The 23,066-nt window shown below is 39.4% G+C and overlaps 1 protein-coding gene and 1 pseudogene across 4 annotated transcripts in view; one reads left to right on the top strand and one right to left on the bottom strand.

Annotated features, from left to right (window-relative positions):
• NUDCD3 (NudC domain containing 3) overlaps positions 1-23,066 on the bottom strand; it is a 208,079-nt gene that overhangs the window by 117,888 nt on the left and 67,125 nt on the right. The window lies entirely within an intron of this gene.
• On the top strand, positions 6,263-7,095 carry LOC126082092 (microtubule-associated protein RP/EB family member 1-like; annotated as a pseudogene).

The raw sequence follows: 23,066 nt of genomic DNA, 5'->3' as shown, positions 1-23,066 counted from the left end.
AGTATCAAAAAACAAAACTTAAAAAATAGATACTAAGAACTGCATATTAATCTTACAGAAGACATTTTTCACTTGTTGTCTTTAGATAGTAAGCTTTCCTAGCACATTAAAAAAAAGTTAACCAAAGTCAAGTTTTCGGCTTTCAATCTTACTAGAACACCCCCGAAACTGGGCACCTAAATTCAAAAACAGGATGTCATTTAGTTCAATCTCAGTTGTTCAGTTGAAGACGCTGGCTGAGACCCAGACTTTGCTGATGATAGTGAATTATCAAAGATGGGAAGTTTCTGTTGCAGTTTTAGGGCCAGTTTTAAATTTTACTATGATGAGTCAGAATTTTGACTCCACAGCAATGGGTTTGGTTTTTTGGTTTTATGAAGTGGTTACCTTTAGCAAACCAGCTTTCTCTCAGGTGCACCAGTTTCTACATTCCGTCCTAAAATTGCCTTTGTTTGCAAGCAAACGTACACAGCTGGAGTTCCAGACCCCATTAAATTCTGACAAAAGTGAGATTACATGCGGTAAGACTCCAAATGTGTCCATCTGAGAGTGGTGCATTTAAGGCATCTCCCAACATCAAGAAAAACTGTCACAAGAGACTAGCCCTTTTTCTGTAAGTAAACGAGAAGGTTCCTTCAAGCAGAGGGAAAGCTCATGCCAAGCCAGTGACCACAGGCGTACTGTGGCGAGTCCAGTCACCTTCACCTTTCTCTCTGTTCTCAAGCTACTAAAACGGATTTGGCCTCAGTCTCTTCTGTAGGTACCTCAGGCTGACCACACCCTCCCTATCCCTGCCCCTCAAGCTGTAGCTCTAAGAAGAGAAAACCGTAAAGCAGCTCCTCTGCCCCTCTTCTTCCAGGGAAAGCACCCATATAAACACAACTACAACTCCATCCGAGCCTTTTCCATCCGCTCTCCTCACCCCACCCCACGTGCCATAGGACTAGGGCCCAGAGAGCTGCCATCAAACACTAAGGTGAGAGAGCTGTTAGCAGGTGGGTGGCTATGCATCCCTGAGGGCCCTCAAGCAGCTAGAGCGCTTGCTTACATTTACAAAGAAGGAATTTTCAGTCAACTAAGGAGTTTGCTATTTAAAGACACCTTGGGGTAAAAATGGTAAAGTGAAGAATTGTTTTTATTAAGAAAACCACCACTCCTAACTCAACTGTTAAATAAAACAGAACGTTGACATTAATTAGTGACATCTACTATAAAGCAAAGTCCTATGTGCCTAGGAGGGACTCTGGCTCCTCTCCACGGTCAACCAACCCCTTCAGCTGGGCTTCAATCTATCCCTCCCCATCTCCTGTGGGGTCTTGCACCATCAAATATCCCCTTTGCCTCTTGGATCATCAAGTTCTACTTACCCTCTAATTGCTTGCTCCATGCCTCACCCATCCTTAAAAACACACCAGAACTCACAGCCCTTCTCTCCCTGGCCTTGTCAAGTTACTGCCATTTTGTCCCTTTCATCCATAGCTGAACTCCCTGGGTCATTTTCTCTCTGCTCTTCAATACCATCATATTCCTCTCTTACTTTCCAGCACTTTCATTATGAAGCCTTTCCAGCTATCACTGGTGACTTCTAAGGGTCAAACTCAAACTTGTCTTTTTGTAGTTTCAGTCCACGGACTCCTCTACAACATCTCACATCAATATTCTCTCCAAGCCCCATTCCCTTTCCTTCTCCATCATATGCCCACCACCCCCTGGGCTCCTTTGCTGACCCCACTCTCCTGTCTACTCTTGTATGGGCCAAAGCACACAGTGCTAAAGCTCTATCTTCTACACACACTCCCTGACAGACAACAACGGCCTCCTGGCACGTATTCCTTTTCCACGCCCTACCACTTCCAGCCGCTCCATTCTGACTGCTGCCCGCTAACTTTCTAAAACCTGAGCACAATACTTTGCAGCTTAAAAGCCACAGGTTACCCCAATTTTCTACAAGATCAGCCCCAATTCTTTAGCATGACAGTCAGGGCACTATGTAGTGCAGTCCAAACCTAAACTGATAAGCCTCATCACTCCCTTCTATCAGGCCTACACTCATCTAACAGTCCTTTAAAAAACACCACATTCTCTAACAGCACCAGTTATTTGTACCAGCTTCTCCTTCTATTCAGGATGCCTGCGCTTCTCAACCTGCCCAACTCCAATGCCACCTCCCCCTTGTGAGGCCTTCACAGATTTTTCTTCATTGATTGGTTTCAGGTTTTTTGTTTGTTTGTTTTGCTTTGTTTTTAGAGGGAAGGAGGGATTGTTGTTGCTGTGTGTGTGTGTGTGCATACGTGTGTAGTGGAAGGCACCACTACAGAAACTGACTTTAACACAACAGTTTAACATAACATACATGGCAATACACACAAGACACGGAAACTGGGTAAGGCAGCTATGAGCTGACATGAAGTTATGAGAAGCCATGAACTCTCTAAATGAGAAACTGAAAAACCAAGGCAAAAAGGTCTTATGTATCAGATTTATTTAAAGCAAGGTGCATCTTTGAAGAATTCCAGATAAATGGAAGATGAACCAGTATAACTTAGCGCTTAAGCACACAGATTCTGAAGTCAGCCACTGACTAGCAATGGACCCTTAGATAAGTAATTGTTGGCTATCTAAGCCTTGGCTTCCTCATCAGTAAAACGGGAAAAACAGTATCTCCCTTGAAGAACTGTACTAGCGGTAGTCGGCATTACTGAGTACTCGCCTAAGTGCCTATGCCAGTACAGTTGTTATCCCAAATGTACACGCACAGAGATCCTGACTCACAAATGGATGCCAAGTGGGGAGGGAAGTTACTGGATTCCGCCAGACTGACCCCAGAGCCCAGCTGAGGACCCTCAGCACAGAGCACTGAGCATGGCTCTCCAGCACTGAGCACGTGGTAACATCATCATGCTGACAAAATGGGCTTTCTCCCATTACACATCTCAGAGTTTTGGTCAGAGTGGTGGTGTTTTCATTACCTGAGACAAGAGCTCAACTTGGAAAAGGCTCTGGTCACCCAAGACAGCAGCAAAAGCAACAATTAGTGACAAAGTATCATGGGAGCTTTAGAGTGTGCTAGTTTTAAATCTCTGCAAATAGTACTTTTCCGTTCTCATTAGTTACAGGCTGCCAAGAAATTTTAGTTGTGAACAGAATGAACAAAGGCTGGAGACACAGTCCTACTATTTATAAAGCCTCTGTGTTAGCCAATTCGATCCTCCCTAACAGCCCTCTTCTGCATATAAATGGTCTTCAGATCCTCCACACAAGTGCTGTTCTAAGAGTAGGAGCCATGGCTGACCAACTGCTGGGACCCCAGCCAAGCCCGAGCCCAGACGCCAGCCCACCTGGGGCCCTTCAATGCCCTGGGATCATGAGCCGCACAGTCGATGTCACCCACATTTACTGTGCTTTGTTTCGTTGGTTTTAATTTTACATCACAGTAGAGGACTATTCTGCAAATCCTCACACTAGCATTAACAAAATGCATGGTGTAAAAGGTTAACTAACAAGCTCCACGGTTAACTCAAAGGCTGGAGGTTCGATTCCATCCCGAGGTGACTGGGAAGAGAGACCTGGTGACCTACTTCTGAACACGCTACAGAACACAGCTCCACTCTGACACACGTGGGGTGTTGCGAGTCGGAGCTGACTCGATGACGACTGGTTTGTTTTGTTTTTTACTGCCGCTCCTAAAAAAGTGTTTCAAAGGAAAATCTGACTAATGTGCAAGTAAAATACAATCCTCAAAACCCGACACTCTATCCAACGTAGTTACGTGATCGGGCCAAACATCAGAAAAGTAAGTCAACACAACAATGCCTTAGAAATCCTGCCAATTTCCAGTAATGTTGACTTAAAAATTCTCTGTAGTGAATTATATAAAGGTCTTTCTAGAAGTACAGTCACAACAAAATAAATGTCAAAAAGTCATCTTTGACAGAAAATATTGCAAATAGCAGCACATTTACTTAGGCTGCTGAAGAAAAGCAAGCTGGTTCTTACCTCAAAAACATGCAGCTATTTTGCTCTGAAGTTGTCTTAATCACTGGGGAGACAGGCATTAATTCACAGGCCGTTCGGTTTGGAAGGGACTTGAAAGTTTCTCTGTAAAAGGTATTTACTGAGGCCCTACCTTTCCACAGTACAGCACGACGGAAGTTAAAGAACCACATCTGTACCTCTAAAAGCCTCTGGTTTCAAGCTAAAATGCTGTTAAAGATGTGTTTTTAAAGGATGAAAAGAGCAGCCCTGTCCTTCATAAAACATCACAACAAAGGCTTTTTTAGGGAGCGTCTCAACAGGCAGAAGTTGTACATTTTGCCATTCTTGGTTTAGGCCATTTTCAAAACCCTAGATGGTCTTAAGCAATGGCCCAAGTTTACATGGAGGTCCACTGCAACATAACACCGATCCAAAATGGCAAGAGACACAGAGAAGAATGACAGATGTCAGGGGGAATGCTCTGGGGAGCCAGATGCCAGAGCCCGGGCTGGATGCTTTCACACACATGACCTAATTAAAATTCACTACAGCCCCAGGGGCACCTCATCATCACTTCAGCTAACGTAACCAGGCTCCCAGAGGCAAAAGAGATTGTCCAAAGTCATGCCCTCAGCGGCAGAGCATTCCGGCCTTGCCTTTCAGGGGCCCACTGGGCCTGCCAGTCACCACTCTGCAGCTTCTCCTGCACCATGGGAACATGCCTCTCCTGCCAATGCACAAGTGCCCTTTCTAAAGCTAGCTGGCATGTTTGCGACACTACGCGCTTCTGATTTCAGTCTCCGTTCTCCTTGGCCTTAATACACTTCCCTCATTTCCTTCATTGCACTGCCGTCTGTCCCAATTATAAGAGTCCAGCAGGCAGAAACTGGAGTTAATTATTTGGTCTCTGGAGCATGTAGCATGATGCTGACACTCAGTAAATATTAACATAAACAGTAACAATACCTCTAACAGCCATGGCAGCCTCTGCTCTGTCACCGTGATTTTATGAGTGTGTTTACACTAACAGAAGAAAGGAAGAGTGATTGTTTGCCCCTCAAAGGGCTCTCTCATCACTAAGCCTGCATGGCATGCTATATCTATGCACGATATCTGGAGAAATATTAGCCTATGATGAATTCTGCCTTACACTTAATTGACAAATGATAATGCCATATTTTCTAACTTTGCTGGGACTTACAGATCCTCTTCAGCTTCCTTGACCTCATGGCTCATCCTTCTTGGTGCCCACTCAGAACCACAGGCAAACCACAGTAGATTATTAACATTAGTGAGGAATAAACCTCTATTATTGTAAGCCGCTAAGATTTGAGGGAGAAGTCAAGAGCAAGAAAGAAAGCTCAGTCACCCACACAGATGTGTAGCTGCAGGCTATGGGAGTGGATGAGTTCTCCAAGGGAGAAAACTGTAGACAGAAGAAAGGGCTGATTATAGATATAATCTTGAGAACACCCACGTGTAAGGGGTGGAAAGAAGACAAGCCAGAGAAAGAGGCTGCAAAGAATAATCATTGGGGAAGGAAGAGTCAGGGGAATACAGAAGCCAAACACATGTTTGAAGGAGAAAGGACATCAACAGCATCAAATGTTAGAGAAGATTGAAAAAATAAAGACCAAGGAAAGACCACTGACTCTAGCACCTAGGAAGTTGTCAATTATAAGAGAGCCACGGTTTTGAACTGAAAAAGCAGAAATGAAATTGCTGGCAGTTACTGTACTAGAAGAAGACAAGGACTGGGCAGAAGGTAAGGACAAAGAAGGCAAGGAGGCAGCAAAATGAAAAGGAATAATGTGCTCAAGATGTAACAGGGCCAGGGAAGGTGTATTTAGTTGAAGGGAGACTTAGTATGTAAAGAGGACGAACGAAAAGGAAAAAACATTTAAAAGTGAAGGAAGGATAACCTTTTCAACAAACAGTGCTGAAACAACTGGACAGCCAAATGCAAAATAATGAACTCGGAGCCACACCTTGCACCATACACTAAAAATTAACTCAAAATGGATCACAGACCAAAGTATAAAATCTATAAAACTTCTAGTAGAAAACATAGAAGATCTTTGTAACTTGGGTTAGGCAAAGATTTCGTAGATACGACCCCCAAAACACGATCCATAACGTCAGCACGGAATAGGTGGTACGTGAGGGAACACTGTGCAGGCAGGCAAGAGGCGTCAGGGGAGCAAGCAGTGTCTGGTGGTTAGAGCAAGGTAAAGGCAGAACCGGGGCCAGGTATAGACAGCGGATGTGGTTCCACCAAGAGCCGAAGATGCCAGTGAACATATACTTGATGTCAGTCACCAGTGACAACCTAAGTCGACACGACATGTCTGGCTGGATCAATGAATCTCTGCAATTGAATATGACAAAGATCAAAACAGATGTGCTCAGGGGTTGTATATTTTCAGTTTATGGACATGCTGTTCCCAGCTCCAATGACTTGAGTGAAATTCCAAGCTAAGAAGCTCAATATGAAAACATCCAGAAACCATCAGAAGCAGGTTTTAAGAGAATAAGTGTCAACAAAAGACAGGGAGAGAGAGAGAGGATAAGTGTTGACAAAATAATTCCTGTGGACAATATTATTTTATGTACTAAAGGGAAAGTTTCAGGACAATTTGGAATTCATTCATTGGTTCAAGTTTTTTGATGCAAACTATGACAGAGAAGACTATGACCCTGTAGGTGCCAGACAAGTCAAGAAACTGCAATGGCACCTTCCCTTGCTGTTCCAGCTCTGTGCAGCTCCACAGAGGCCCATTTCAATTCAGAGATCTACTGCAACTTCTAACGCTAGCCCAGGTGTGGTAAAAAAGAATCCTTGTGTAGGCAACCAGGATGACGAAGCAGACAGATCGACACAGCAGGTCAGTGTACTGAAATTTACCATTAAAGATTTGGAAAAGGAGAGAGATTTCTTCTTTTGAAAGCTAAGGAACATTGAATTGATTTGTCAGGAGAAGGAGGGAAAAACAACCTGTATTGCAGAAGGTAATGGACATTCCCTATCCCAGGGATGAAAGCTCTGTGTTACCTGATCAAGGGGGCCCACAAGAGGAAAAGAAGAGTATTAACAGCCTAGACCAGCACAGCAACATCTGAATTCTCCACTCCAAATCATGTGCTTAATTGCAAAATAGTCCCTTTTGTTATTCTTGGAGGGCTCAGTGGTTTCTTTTCAGAAGCAAAAAGTCATCTCTTCTTAAAATGTACTTTGCAAAAGTCTCAGTCCATTGTCCGTAAGTTTGAGTTAGGGGCTCTTACCTCGTAGCAGAACAGTATTAACATCTAGCTGGCTCACCTAGAGAACAAAGAGGCTAACCATAGGCTCATCGAGTGCTTGCTGGAGAAGATGTCTGCACAGAGAGTAAAGACTGAATTACATTCTAAGCTAATGTGAAATCTTGGCAGAGAACATTTAATAAAATGCCTTGGACACGGAGCAAGATGCTGGCATGAGCAGTCACACAACCTGAAACTCCACAATTATCACAGAAAAAAGCAAGCAAATAATGAAAAAATCGAGGGCCTCAGAACTCTCAACATCCAACAAAGAAGTAGAGGACTAAAGGGAACACTCAATCAAGTAAAGGTAACAACATACTGACTGCGGAAGAGTGGAGGGTCACGGGGCATCCTCACACCACTCTCCTGCCAAGCACAACACAGCCATCTGGGGAAGGCGGCAGCTGGTACAGAGTGCAGTGAGGCCCAAAGTTTCCAATAAGTCAGGCACCAGTGAGGGCACCATGGGCAGAAAAGCCTCTGCACTCGAGCATAGAAAGAACACCTAGATGCAAGGGAAAATCTGGTGCCATGTGAGTCCTGGAAGGAAGTGGTATACCGCATGCAGAGAGATCCAGACCCTATAGGCAGTCAGGTCCCAGTGAGGACATAGAGGGCAGAGAAGCCTGAGAACACAGACCCAGAAGCGGTCATCTTGGCACACCACAAATCTGGGGCCATGTGAATCCTGGGAGAGAGCGGAAGACAGCACATGGTGATAACCAAACCCAGCAAACAGACAGGCACTGGGGAAGGAACCATGGTCGGAAAATCCTCCAGACACAGACTTACGAAAGACTCCTCGGGCTCCCCTTGAAGAGGCAACCTAGGGAGGTGTGTATCTACACTCCACCACCAAAAAAAAAAAAAAAAACATAATATAGAACAAATAAACATGCCAAAACCAACAAGTTCAGAACCCTGGAAACCAGTTCAATAGTTACACCAACTGGCCGAAAAGCTGAAGGTAGAGGGAGTCAGTAATCAAGTTAGAAAGCTCCCATTTCTTTTCTTTTCTGTTCTTCTTTATTTTTTCCCCCTTTTCTTTGTTTTCTTTTTTCTCTCTACCACACAGGAACCCCTCCCATTCAGAAACAGAGAATGAGCTCATTAAGGCAAGGAGAAAATTGAAGTTTAAATTTCACCAACAGTCTGATACTTCAAACTCCAAATATCTTTCTGGAGGCAACCAGAAAAACATCAACAGGGAGACGAGAGCCCCCATCAATCTTACAAGACAGAAAAAACTTTCTCTCCAGTACTTAAGAAAAATCCCTCCCACCCAGCCCCCAGCCAAACCAGGAGAGGCAAACACAGCCCGTGAAATGCAAACAAAAAAGTGTTGGGGACTCTCCCCTAGAAGAGGGGAGGTAGGCACAAGTCCCCAGAATTGCTAAATCAGTGCTGGAAAGCTTAAGGGAAAGAGCACCCTCTAGTGGATTTTTGGGGAACAGGGAAGAAATAAGTAGAAAAAAATAAAATCACAACACCTAGGGAGAGAAGAGTCTGAGTTCCAGAATTACGACAATAAAATACACAAAGGCCTCAGTTCCAATAAAAAATCATAAGACATACAAGAACACAAGAGAAAATGGCCGTATTAAATGAAAATCATGAAGAAGAGAAAATCCTACGGAAGCCAGGTTAAAAACAGAGGACCTCAAGAAAACAATGTTAAATATGTTCAAATAAGGCAAAGAACACACAGAAAACAAACTAAGGGAGATCAGGACAAAAAAAAAAAAAAACTCAATAAGAAGACAGGAAACATTAAAAAGAATCAAAGAGAAATACTAGGCTTGAAGAATAAAATAACGGAATTAGAAATCGCAAGGGCAGGATTCAACAGTAGATTCGTGCAGATAGGAGAGAAGATAAGCAAACTAGAAGACAGGGTAACTGAACTTATCAAGTCTCAAGAGAAGCAAGAGGAAAGAATAAAAGTGAACAAAGTCAAATGGAACTGTGGGACACAATTAGGAAATCCAACATTACAATTTTTGGAATTCCAGAAAAAAAGACAGTAAGAAAGAGATAAAACCAATTTTCTAAGATAAAATAACAAAGAATTTCCCAAGCCTGAAGAAGGTGTCAGGCCTGCAAATCCAGGAAGTTAGGTGAACTCCAAGTAGAAAAAATTAAAAGAAGTCTACACCAAGACACATTGTAATAAAACTCTTGAAAAACAAAGGGAAGGAGAGAGTTCCAAAAGCAGCAAGAAAACAATACAGTATAGCATATAAAGCCCATTGCCATCGAGTCGATTCCAACTCACAGCAACCCTACAGGACAAAGTAGAACTGCCCCCATAGGGTTTCCAAGGAGCAGCTGGTAGATTTGAACTGCCAACCTTTTGGTTAGCAGCCAAGCTCTTAACCACTACATCACCAGGGCTCCATAACAGGGGTCCTCAATAAAAATTTGTACAGATTTCTCTTCAGAAACCGTGGAGACCAAGACACAATGAAATGACAAAGTATTGAAGGAACAGAATTGTCAACCAGGAATTCTTTACCCAGCAAAGTTGTGATTCAAAAGTAAGAGTGAAATCAAGGCATCCCCAAATAAACAAAAGTTATGAGAATTCATAACTACCAGACCTGCTCTGCAAGAATTATCTGTGGGAGTTTTCCAGATGGAAATGGAAGAACACTAGACAGATACTCAACTCTGTATAGGGTGAAAAAAAAGAGGAAGAGAGATCTACAATAAAGGCAATGGCACAAGCAAATATAAGAGCTACTTGTATGGTATTTCCAGTGAGTAAACTTACTATTTAAGTTCCACAAGCAATACAACATCAAACGTGTAAGCAATAAGTACAAATTTAACCTAAATGACACAGAATGGATAATGAAGTAATTGCTGTCACAACAACAGAATGGGGAAGGGAGGAGCAAACATGAGTAGAGCTCAAGTATGTTAATGTTGTATGTTACTTGTTGTTTGTAAGTTCAACGTTGACACCCAGCTAAAATAAGTCGGTGCACTTGTAAGTTGTTAAATGTAATATTTGTGGTAACCACTAAGAAAGGGTGTAGAAAATATACACAGAAGGAAGAAGAAATAAAAAAGAATGTAAAAAAGAAACAAAACACAAAAAATAACAAAAGCATGAAAACTGTGGAACAAAGAAGATACAAGATACACAAAAACAATTAGCAAAATGAATGAAATAGGTCCTTCATTCTCAAGTAATGGTTTAAATTCTCCACAAATGACAAAGAGTGGAAAAATGGATCAAAAAAAACCTTGATTTATACTTATGCTATCTACAAGAGACACCTTTTAGGCTCAAGGACACAAAAGACTGAAAGTGAAAGGATGGAAAAGAATATTCCATGAGACCAGTAATGAAAAGGGAGGAAGGATGGCCATACTGATATCAGATAAAATAGATTTTAAATCAAAATCTGTTATGAGATGGAAAAGGACATTACATAATAATAAAAGGGTCAATCCATCAAGAAGACATAACAATTATAAACATGTATGCACCTAACATCAAACTCATTGCTGTCAAGTCAATTCTGACTCACAGTGAATCTACAGGACAGAGTAGAACTGCCCCATAGGGTTTCCGAGGCTGTAAGTCTTTATGAATGCAAACTGACACATCTTTCTTTCGTGGAGTGGCTGGTGAGTTTCAACTGCTGACCTTTTAGATAGCAGCTGAGAGCTGTAATTAATCACTGTGCCACCGGGGTACCTAACATCAGAGCCCCAAATTATATGAAACAAAAACTGAAAGATCTGAAAGGACTAACAGACAACGCCACAATAATACTTAAAAACTTCAATACATTTTCAATACTGAACAGAATATCTAAAAAGAAGTAAGAACACAGAGAACTTAAACAACACCATAAACCAATTAGACCTAATGCACATGTATAGAGCACTTCTCCCAACATCAGAACAATACACACTTTTCTCCAGTGCACATGAGTCATTCTGCAGGACTGATCATTTGCTAAGCCACAAAACAAATCTCAACAAATTTTTAAAAATTGAAATTATATAAAGTATCTTCTCTGGCTACAAAAGAATAACAACATTACAAATTAATAACAGAAGGAAAACTAAAAAACACACAAATACATGGAAATTAAACAATGCGCTACTAAACACACAATGTATCAAGGAAGAAATCAAGAGAGAAATAAAATATCTAGAGTTAAATAAAAATGAAAATACAACATACCAAACCTTTTGGGATGCAGCAAAAGCAGTCATCAGAGGGAAATGTATAAGAATAGACACTTTCACTAATAAAAAGGAAATATCTCAAATAAATAATATAACTTTAAAACTTGAGGAATGAGGGGGGGAAAAAACAAGCTAAATCTAAAGCTATTAGAAGAAAAGAATTTAAAAAAGATCACAGCATAAATAAATAAAATTGAAAACAGAGACACAATAGAGAAAAATCAATAAAACTATAAGCCTGTTCTTTGAAACGATCAATAAAATTGACAAACTTTTAACTAGACTGACAAAGAAAAAAAAAAGATGGAAATAACCAAAATAAGAAATGAAAAAAGAGACATTACAGCTGACCCAACAGAAACAAAAAGAATTATGATAAAATACTATAAACAACTCTATGCCAACAAATTGGATAACCAAGATGAAAGGAACAAATTCTTAGAAACACACAACCTGCCTAAACTAACTCAAGAGGAAAAAGCTTATCTCAACGGACCAATAACAAATGAAGAGATCGAATAAGTAATCAAAACGTATAAACAAATAAGTTCTAGACCAGATGGTTTCACTGGGGAATTCTTCCAAACATTTAGAGAAGAAATGACATTAATCCTGTTCAAACACTTTCAAAAGATAGAAAAGGAAAGAACAACCCCTAGCTTATTCTATGAAGCCAACATTATCTTGATATAAAAACCAGAAAGACACAAAAAACTATCGAACAATATCCCTTATGAACAATATCCCCAGATGCAAAAATCCTCAAAATACTGGTGAATAGAATCTAACAGTATATTAAAAGAGTCAAACACAATCAAGTGGGATTTATACCAAGAATGCAAGGCTGGTACAAAATTAGAAAATCAATCAATGTAATATACCACACTAAAAGAACAAAGGAAAAGAACCAATGATCATCTCTATAAGACACAGAAAAGTCCTTCTATAAAATCCAACCTCCTTTCTTGATAAAGATCCTCAGCAAGACAGGAATAAAAGGAAAGTTCCTCAGTATGGTTCAGGGCATTTATGAAAACCAACAGCCACCCAAACAAAATTCCAACAGCCTTCTTCACAGACATGGAAAAACAAATCCTCAACTTTATATGAAATGACAAGATGCTCCAAATAGCTAAAGCAATGTTGAAAGAGAAAAAGTAGGAGGACTCATTCTTTCTCATTTTAAAATGCATTATGCAGCTACAGTAATCAAAACAGCCTGGTATTAGTATACCAATAGATCAATGGAATAGAATTGAGAATCCAGAAATAAACCTACAACTGATTTTTTACAACAATGCTAAGTCTATCCGATGAGGAAAGAAGAGTCTTTTCAATAAATGGTATTGGGAAAACTGAATTTCCACATGCGGAAAAAGGAAACAGGATCCATGTCTCGGACCATACCAAAAAAAAAATCAAAATGCATTAAGGACCTAAATCTGAAAACTAAAACCTTACAATTCTTAGAAGAAAATGCAAGGGCAACGCTGTCAGGCCCAGCTATTAGCAATGGATTATCTAATATAACAAACAGCAACAGACAAAATAAATAAATGAGACATTATAAACATTGAAAACTTTTGTTTATCGAAAGACTTTACTAAAAGTCTTTTAGTAAAGCTGCCAACTGGGAGAATATCTTGGGAAACCATATATGCAATAAGAATCTAATAACCAAAATATATATAACACTTAGAGAACTTAACAACAAAGAGACAAATAATCCAATCCTATAATTAGCAAAACATTTGAAAAGACATTTCCCAAAGAGGACATTCAAATGGCTAACAAACACATGAAAAGATACTCAACCTCATTAACCATCTGGGAGGTGCAAATCAAAGCCACAATGAGATACCATTTCACTCCCATTAAGATGGCTAAGATTAAAATAAATAAATAAATAACAAATGTTGGCAAGCATGTGGGGAAACTGGAACCCTACCTGTTGGTGGGAATGCAAAATCGTACAGCCGTTGTGGAAAACAGTGTGGCAGTTCCTCGAAAACTAAAAACAGAACTACCATATGACCCAGCAGTTCTACTCCTAGGTATATATATACCCAAAAGACTTCAAAGCAGACACTCAAGCCGACTTGTACACCAATGTACGTTGCAGTACTATTCACAATAGCCATAGGTAGAAACAACACAGATGAATGAATAACAAAATATGGTATATAAATACAACGGAATACTGCTCAACCAGCAGGAAAAATGAAGTCTTAGTATGTACTACGATATGGATGGAGCTTGAAGAGATGCTGATTGAATAAGTCAATCACAAAAGGACAAATATTGTATGACCTCACTTACACTAAAAGACAAGAACAGACAAATGTATAGAGACCAAAGTTTATTAGTGGTTACTAGGGGCAGGAGGGAGGGGGTAAGTGGGGGCTGTTGCTTATGGAGTACTGAGTTTTGGTTTACAATGATGGCAAAATAGCATTTATTAAGAGTAGGATTGCACGTGGATTATCTTAAGTACTGTCAATAAGCTGTAGACCTGTAAAAAGTTGAATTAACAAAAGCTGTGCTAGATATTCAACAATGACAAAAATAAAAAAAAAGAGTAACTTCTGAGACTGCTTATGCACAACCAAAAACTTCATGGGATATAGTTTCTTGGTTTGGAGGTTCAGAGTCATGGTTTCACGGGACATCCCAATTAGCTGGCCTAGTAACTTGTTAGTGCTTCTGTTCTACCTCTTAGTTCATTGCGCAGTGCCTGGAGTCTTAAGAGCTTGCAAGCTGCCATCCAAGGCACAATTGGTCTCTGGTCTCTATTCACCTGGAGCAACAGAGGAAGAAAGAGGATCAGGAATAGGAGAAGGACACAGAATGTGTGGCTGAGTGCCTCCATGAACAACTGCCTCCTTCACCATGAGACCAGAAGAACGGGATGGTGCCCGGCTACCATTAATGAACATTTTGGTCAAAGGTTCTACAGAAAAATCCTGATCAAAATGAGGAAAATACAGAACAGAATTTCAAATTCTCATGGATTCCTGACGTTCTGGAGCCACAGAGGTTCCCCTGACAAACCCCTGAACCTATTACCGTAAGATAATCTTTAAACCTTAAACCAAAAAATCCCCTGAAGTCATATTAAAACTGAACAATAATTTTGCTTAACTAGTAAAGAATGTCTGCTTTGAGTACTGTATACTCTTTTAAGATCTATCTACATGGAATAAAACTGACAACAGCAACTCTAAAGAACAGATAGGAAACTTAGTGGGCTGTGTATTTATGTTAATACAGGAGGAACAACTCAGAAAAGGAGGGTGAGAATAGTTGCACAACTTGAAGAATGTAATCAACGTCACTATATCGAACATGTAGAAAACTGGTGTTTTTGCTGTGTATATGCGCAACAAAAAAATTAATTATTTTCTAAAAAGAATAAGAAAATGTTAAGACATATGGAATAAATAAACTGGGAGCAGGGAACAGCTAATATTGCATTCAGTGAAGAAAGACTGAGACCTTTCCCCTTGAAAGGGGAATAAGACAAGGGTGTCCGCTCTCACCACTCCTATTCGATATTGTATTAGAAGTCCTAGCCAGAGCAATAAGGCAAGAAAAAGAAATAAAAGGCATCCAAAATGGAAAAGAAGAAGTTAAATTATCTCTATTCGAGATGACATGACCCTATACATAGAAAAGCTCAAAGAATCCACACGAAAGCTTCTAGAGCTAACAGAGAAATTTAGCAAAGTTACAGAATTAAAGATAAACTAACAAAAATCAGTCAGGTTTCCAAAGACCAGCAATGAGAAATCTGAAATGAAAATCAGGAAAAAATTTCCATGTACAATACTATCTAAGAGAACAAAATACCTAAGAACAAATTTAACCAGGGATGTGAACAACTTACACAATGAAAATTATAAAATACTGCTGAAGGAGATCAAAGTAGATCTAAATAAATGGAATGAAGTTCCATGTTCACGGATAGGAAGACTTAATATTGTTAAGATGCCAACAGTACACAAAGTGATCTATAGATTCAATGCCATCCTAATCAAAATTCCAACAGCCTTCCTTATGGAATTGGAAAAAACAACCCTCAATCTCATATGGAATTGCAAGAGGCCCTGAACAGCTAAAACAATTATGAACGAGAAGAACTAAGTAGGAAGACTCTCACTTCCCATATTTAAGCCATATTATTCAGCTACTAGGGCCCTTGTACTGTACATAGAAAAGGAGCTGGGAAAGAGTCAATGTTATTAGACCCTCACTGCCAATCAAAGTGGGCCCTGGTGGCACAGTGATTAAGAGCTCGGCTGCTAACCAAAAGGTCGGCAGTTTGAATCCATCAGCTACTCCCTGGAAACCGTACGGGGCAGTTCTATTCTGTCCTATAGCATCACTGTGAACTGGAATCAACTTGACAGCAATGGGTTTGTTTTCTTTATTTTTGTTTTGTTTTGTTTTATACAGCTACCATAATCAAAACAGTCTGGTACTGGTATAATAACAGACACACAGACCAATGGAATAGAACTGAGAGTCCAGAAATAACCCCACACATCTATGGTCAACTGGTTTTTGACAAGGGTGCTAAGTTCACTCAATGGGAAAAGAAGAGTCTCTTCAATATATGGTGCTGGTTAAATTGAATTTCCATATGAAGAAATCTGAAACAGGCTCCATGCCTCACACCATACACAAAAACCCACTGAAAATGAATTAAGTGCACCTAATTTAAAAAAAAAAAAAAAATTTTTTTTTTTTTAAATGTGAAAACTAAAACTATACAATTCCTAGAAGAAAATACAGTGGCAACGTTGTCAAATCTAGTTTTTAACAATACATTATCTGATATATTAACAAAAGCAGAAGCCAAAATAAACAAATGGGGCCTCATAAAAATTAAATACTTTTGTTCATCGAATGGTTTTATCAAAAAAGTGAAAAGACAACCTACTGACTGTGAGAATATCTCTCAGGATAATATCCAATAAGAGTCTAATACTCAAAATATATACAAAATTTCTATAACTGCACAACAAAAAGACAAATAGCTCAATCAAAAAATGGGCAAAGGCTATGAATAACATACCACCAAAGAAGATATTCAAATGGTCAACAAACAACATAAAAAGGTGCTCAACACCTTTAGCGATCAGAAATACGAAAATCAAAACCACAATGAAATACCCTCTAATTCCAATTAGGATAGCTAAGACATGAGGTTGCTATGTGTCAAAACTGACTCAGTAGCACCTAGCAACAACAGTCAACAAGAATTTTTTTAAAAAAAGGAAAATAACAAATGTTGGCGAGAATGTGGGGAAATTGGAACCCTTATCCATTACTGGTGGGAATGCAACACGGTACAGCTGTTGCAGAAAACAGTGTCACGCTTCCTCAAAAACTAAAAATAGAACTACCATATGACCCAGCAATTCTACTCCTACGCATATGCCCAAAAGACTTGAAGGTAGAGACTCAAACAGATACCTGTACGTCAGTGTTCACTGCAGCACTATTCATAAAAGCCAAAAGGTGGAAACAACCTAAATGTCCATCAATGGATGAATAAATAAAATGTGGTACATAACACAATGGAATATTGCTCAGCCAGAAAGAGAAATGGATTCCTGATAAATGCTGTAAAATCGATGGAATTTGAGGACATTATGCTCAGTGAAATAAGTCAATCACAAAAGAACAATTATTGTACGACCACATTTATACAAAAAGATAAGTAAAGGGAAATGTATAGAGACCAAAGTTTATTAGTGGTTACCAGGGACAAGAGGGTGGGAAAAGGGATGTTGTTGCTTACACAGTACTGAGTTTCTATTCATGGGGATGGAAAAAATCGCACTGATTAAGGGCAACAGATGCACAAGAAACTGGTGTAATATATATCATTAATTTGTACAGCTGTAATAAGATTAACTATTAAATGCAGTGTGATATATATATATATAAAATATGCAATTTTGAATGAGAAGAACTAAGCAGGAGGACTCTCACTTCTTGATTTCAAAATGTACCATACAGCTACAGTAATCAAAACAGCAAAGATAAAAAGAATTGATATTGCAGCTGCTTATGTACAACAAAACATCTCTCACAGGATTTGGTTTACTTATTTGCAGGTACAGGGTCATGGTCTCATGAGACAGTCCATGTAATTGGCCTAATATCACTTTTAGCACTTCTGTTCTAACTCCTACTCCTAGTTTGTAGTGTCTGGTATCTTAAAAGCTTGCAAGTGGCCATCTAAGGTACAACAATTGGTCTTTGTTTGCCTAGAGCAACAGAGTAAGAAGACAAATCAGGAATAGAAGAAGGAAATGGAATGCATGGTTGACTGCCGCTATGAACAACTGCCTCCTTTGCCATGAGACCAGAAGAACTAGATGGTGCCCAGCTAACAATACTAAACTTTTTGATCAAAGATTCTAAAAAAGAATCCTGATCAAGAACCGCTGCAACTATTGCCCTGAGATAATCTTTAAACCTTAAACCAAAAATATCCACTGAAGTCATCTTAAAACCAAACAACAGTTTACCTTAACTAGTAAAAAAGATTTGCCTTGAGCATCATGCTCTTTTAAGATCTATCTATATGCGATAAAACTGACAACAGCAACTCAAAAGATTAGATAGGAAACTTAGGGTGCAGTGAGTTTATGTTAATGGGGGAGTAACAACACAGAGATGAGGATAGGAATGGTTGCACAACTCAAAGACTGTAATCTGTATCACTGGATTGTACATGTAGAAACTGGTGAATTGGTGTATGTTCTACACTGTGCATTCTCAACAACAAAAATAAAATTATAAACAAAGAAAAAAAGGACTCAGTATATGGGATCAAATTAAGAATAGACTCAAAAAAATAGGTAGGAAACTTGGGGATCTTTGAGTTTAGGTTAATGGGAGAGAAGCAAACTCAGAAAAGGAGGGTGAGAATGGTTGCATAAGAATGTAAACAATGCCACTGAATTATATACATAGCAATTGTTGATTGGTGTATGTTCTGCTATGTATATTTGCAACAACAACAACAACAACAAAAGAATCCTCATGAAAATGGGGAAAAATATACAACAGAATTTCAATTCTCATGGAATCCGGACTTTCTAGAGCCATTGAGGGCTAGATGAATCCTTGAAACTACTGCCCTGAGATAATCTTTAACCCTGAAACCATAAACCAAAAAAATTCTCTGAAGCCTTCTTTAAACCAAATAGCAGTCTAGCTTAACTAGTAAAGAATGTTTGTGGTGAGCACTGTGCTCTTTCAATACCCTTTCATTGGCAAATTTTTTTTTTTGGAAATTTTTTTGATGGCATGTGTTTTCAGTATTGGAATGCAGGCTTACTAATTAAGTGTGTTTAAATTTTTGCTCAGTAATATGAATTTTGATAAGTCAAGCCATCAATAAGGTAAGTGGCATGCTGGTGCCACCGATCTGTGGTGTGACAATATGCCAATAAGAACTAAATAAGAGAATTTATCGCAGGTGCCTTTCCATTAGGTTACATAGGGAACCTCTGGTTTTCCAAACAAGATACAGAGAAACCAAAACAAACCCATCAGGGCTCCCTAACTATTACACAAGAAAGCCATGATTATGCTTCCAAGCCTTACTCATGGAAAGAAAAAAAAAAGGCAAAAGTTTACAAAACTAACACATCCAGGAAGCATTCACCTAATAGAATGCTCAACCTATACAACAAGGAAGCTCCAACTCCAGTCTGCTGAGCTTCATTCATTTCAAAAGAGACCCAACTTGATGCTAAATGCATTAAAACCAGAATAACATACCACCTACAAGTTCCAGGGGCACAAGAAGTGGCTGGTATACCATTATACCAATAGTAACTAAAGAGTTAAAGAACTTACTATATGGGATCAAATTGTTAACAGAAACTCAAAAAGTTAGATACGAAGCTTAGGAACATGTGAATCTCTATCAAAAAGGGAGAAAAAGATCGAGAAAGGAAGGTGAGAATGGCTCCACGACTTGAAAAATATAATCAATGTCACTATATTGTACTTGTAGAAATTGTTGAACTGTATGTTTTCCTGTGTATATTTTCGGCAACAATAAAATAACAAACACCTTAAGAGTATTTAAAAAAATAAACATAATCCACAAAAAAACTGATTAAAAAAAATTGGACTTCATCAAAATTAAGAACTTCTGCTCTTCAAAAGACACTGTTAAGTCATAAAGTGGAAGAAAATATTTGCACATTATGTATCTGATAAAAGGCTTGTAACCCAAATATATGAAGAACTCTCAAAACCTAAGAAAACAAAGAGCCCAATGTTTAGAAATGGGACAAAAGATCTGAACTGACACATCCGCAACATCGTTAGTTACTGGGGAAATGCAAATTAGCCCACAATGAAATACCTCTATGTGCCTATGAGGATGTCTAAAATTAAAAGAACTTAAAAGTGTTGGTTAGGACATGAAGCAATTGGAACTCATACACTGATAGTGGGCATGTAAAAGGGGCAATATTTTGGAAAACAGTTTAGTACCTGTCATATGATGCAGCCATTTTTCCACACCTTTTTTTTTTTTTTAAGTTATTTACCCAAGAGAAACGAAAACACATATCCATAAAAAGATTTGCATATAAATGTTCACAGTAGCCTTATTTATAAGAGCCAAAAAAAAAAAAAAAAAACCAGAAACAACCCAAATGTCCACAATAGGTGCAGAGAAAAACAATAAAAAGGAATAAACTACTGATGTACACAACATGAAATTCACTGGCTGAATCTCAATTATGCTAAAAGAAACCAGGCCCAAAGTGTACGTCAGTATGATTCCGCTTACATAATTCTAGGAAATGCAAACTCATCTGTGGTGACAGAAAGCAGAATCAGTGCCTAGGTGTGGAAGGCGGGGTGCAACGATGGGGAGTGACAGGAGGTACAGATCACAAAGGAATATAAGGAAACTTTTGGGAATGATGAATATGTTCACTATCTTGACTGTGGTAATGGTTTCACAGGCGTATACATATATCAGAACTTATCAAACTGTACACTCCAGTATGTGCAGTTTATTACATGTCAATTATACCTCAATAAAGCTGTTAATAAGAAAATAAAATGGCCTAAGTTTAAAAAGAAGGTGGGCAAAGAGGAAGGATAAAAAGAGGAGAAGAGGCAGAGCAGTTATCCATGGGGCACAAAGGGCCTCCTGACGCAGCCATCCCAAGACAAAGAAGAAAAGAAAGCTGGAAGTATACACTATTAACTTTGCTATGACTCTCTGACTAAAGTCAAAGGCAAGTCGTCTGCAGAGAAGGAAAAAAAAGCCACAGATGAGAAAAAGTGTCATAGGTAAGGGCTAAAACGGCTTCCCTGTGCCATTGTGAGCCAAGGCAGCAGTAGTTCAGAAATAAACGAGATCCAGAGTCAAGGCCAGTACGAGGATGTTCCCCAGAGGCGACCAAACATAATGGCACCAAGACAGGTAAACAAGAATAAGAAGGCCCTCAAGTACAAGGAGAAGACAGAGGGCCAGGAATTAAATGAGCAGGGAAAGGCGAGGGAATAAAGATATTGAAGATCCAGGGCACAGCAAAGAAAAAAATTAAGACAACCCATTAGGACAACAGGAAGAAACATAGAGAGTCTGAAGCTAACGAGCTACTGCTTCAGTCAGGGACCTCTTAAAAGCTTCCTGCTGGGTCAGGAATTAATCCCAGGAGGCAGACTGGAGTCAGAAGTATCAAGGATTCTAACATGGAACCTCTTTTTCCTACAAGACCTGAGAAGGTTTTGGGGAAAGGATAAGAAAGATCATACGACCATTAATTTTCTACAAGTAGTTTGATTTAATAAAAGAAAGTCAGGAGTCTGGAGGGGCAATCAGAAGGTCTAAAAACTCCAGTAAATCGATCAGTCTGAGTGAAGTGGCTAATGCAGCAAGTCAGATGATGACGGCCTGCCAGTTTCAGCTGCCCTGCGACGTGACTGAAGAACCCTCACATAAATGGTTGGTGTCGTTTCTCTATGGATGTTAATTCACTCAACTGTAATTCCTTTGAAATTATGTTTTAAGATTTCTTTATGTATTTAGTTTACCCACCTTTGCTGCTCTGGGCAACTATGAGGACAAGTCAACTGTTGGGTTTTAAAGACATTCTGTTCTCTGCCCGAGAACTCAATACTGTTATGGATGCCCAGCATGGTCCTGCATTATAGCTGAGACACATTGGAAAGAAAGAACTTTAAAAATAAAAAAGATCTATAAAATTCCATGGTGGTTCCTTTGCAAGAGATGCTCACTGCTGCTGGAAACAGGATTCCAAGCCAAAGGAAAAAACGTTTTGAAGAGTTTCTTTCTGGACTTTAATTTACTGCTCCTATAGATCTGTATACATAACTCCAAGATGTGGGTTAAAATAGTACTAAGACTTAGCAGAATCTTTGCGGCTAAGAACAGCAGCCAATCTACTCAGTAATGACAGGCTGAGTCAACACCTTTGGTGTCAATTTGCAAACAGAATCTACGAATTTGGTCTATACAGCATGGGTGCTCTCGCCATGGAAGGACATAACAGATTAGAAAACAGGCATGATCTACTGCTTGCTTTATCATTCCATCATGGAGGCTGCATGCAAGGACATGAATAGCAAAATCCCTCATGCAAGGGGCAGAGCTTCAGAAAGGCTGTCACAGGGACACGAGATCCATGGCAGAGAACTGTGTGCCAAGCCAAATGGCTGAGTGCACCAACTTCTGACACACAGACAGCACAGCCTTCTTCTTCCTTCTGCAGATGAGCTAAAGGAAAGGTGGCCTGGCATCCCTCAAAGGATTAATGATACAATCAAAGTTAAGAACGTTAAGATGCTGGGACTCCAAAATTTGTCTTTAAATATAAAAAATAAAACTTCTTCCATGTCATTTTACTTGAAAACACAATCAATCCCCATGGAAGCAGCAGTCAAGAAATCAAACAACTGTATTTACTACATTGGGCAACTCTGCTGCAAAAGACCTCTTTAAAGTGTTAAAAAGCAAAGATGTCACTTTGAGGACTAAGGTGCGCCTGATCCAAGCCACAGTATTTTCAACTGCCTCATATGCATGCAAAAGTTGGACAATGAATAAGGAAGACCAAAGAAGAATTGATGCATTTGAATTGTGGTGTTGGCAAAGAATATTGAATATACCAGGGACTGCCAGAAGAATGAACAAATCTGTCCTGGAAGAAGTACAGCCAGAATGCTCCTTAGAAGTAACGATGATGAGACTTCATCTCGTGTACTTTGGACATGTTATCGGGAGGGCTCAGTCCCACAGAAGGACATCATGCTTGGTAAAGTAGAGGGTCAGCGAAAAAGAGGAAGACCCTCAAGGAGATGAACTGACAGAGGCTGCAACCATGGGCTCAAGCATAACATGGATTGTGAGGATGGTGCAGAACTGGGCAGTGTTTCATTCTGTTGTACATAGGGTCACTATGAGTCTGAACAAACTCGACAGCACCTAATGTCAAAAGAGTTTGCAAATAGCACAAGAATAGAAAGATTTACTGATCTATCAAATCCTGCCATCTCAAATATTG

The sequence above is a fragment of the Elephas maximus genome, chromosome 8 (assembly GCF_024166365.1).
Source record: "Elephas maximus indicus isolate mEleMax1 chromosome 8, mEleMax1 primary haplotype, whole genome shotgun sequence".
Lineage (NCBI taxonomy): Eukaryota > Metazoa > Chordata > Mammalia > Proboscidea > Elephantidae > Elephas > Elephas maximus.
The sequence above is the reverse complement of the archived record's forward strand: the minus strand, read 5'-3'. Positions and strand labels throughout refer to the sequence as shown.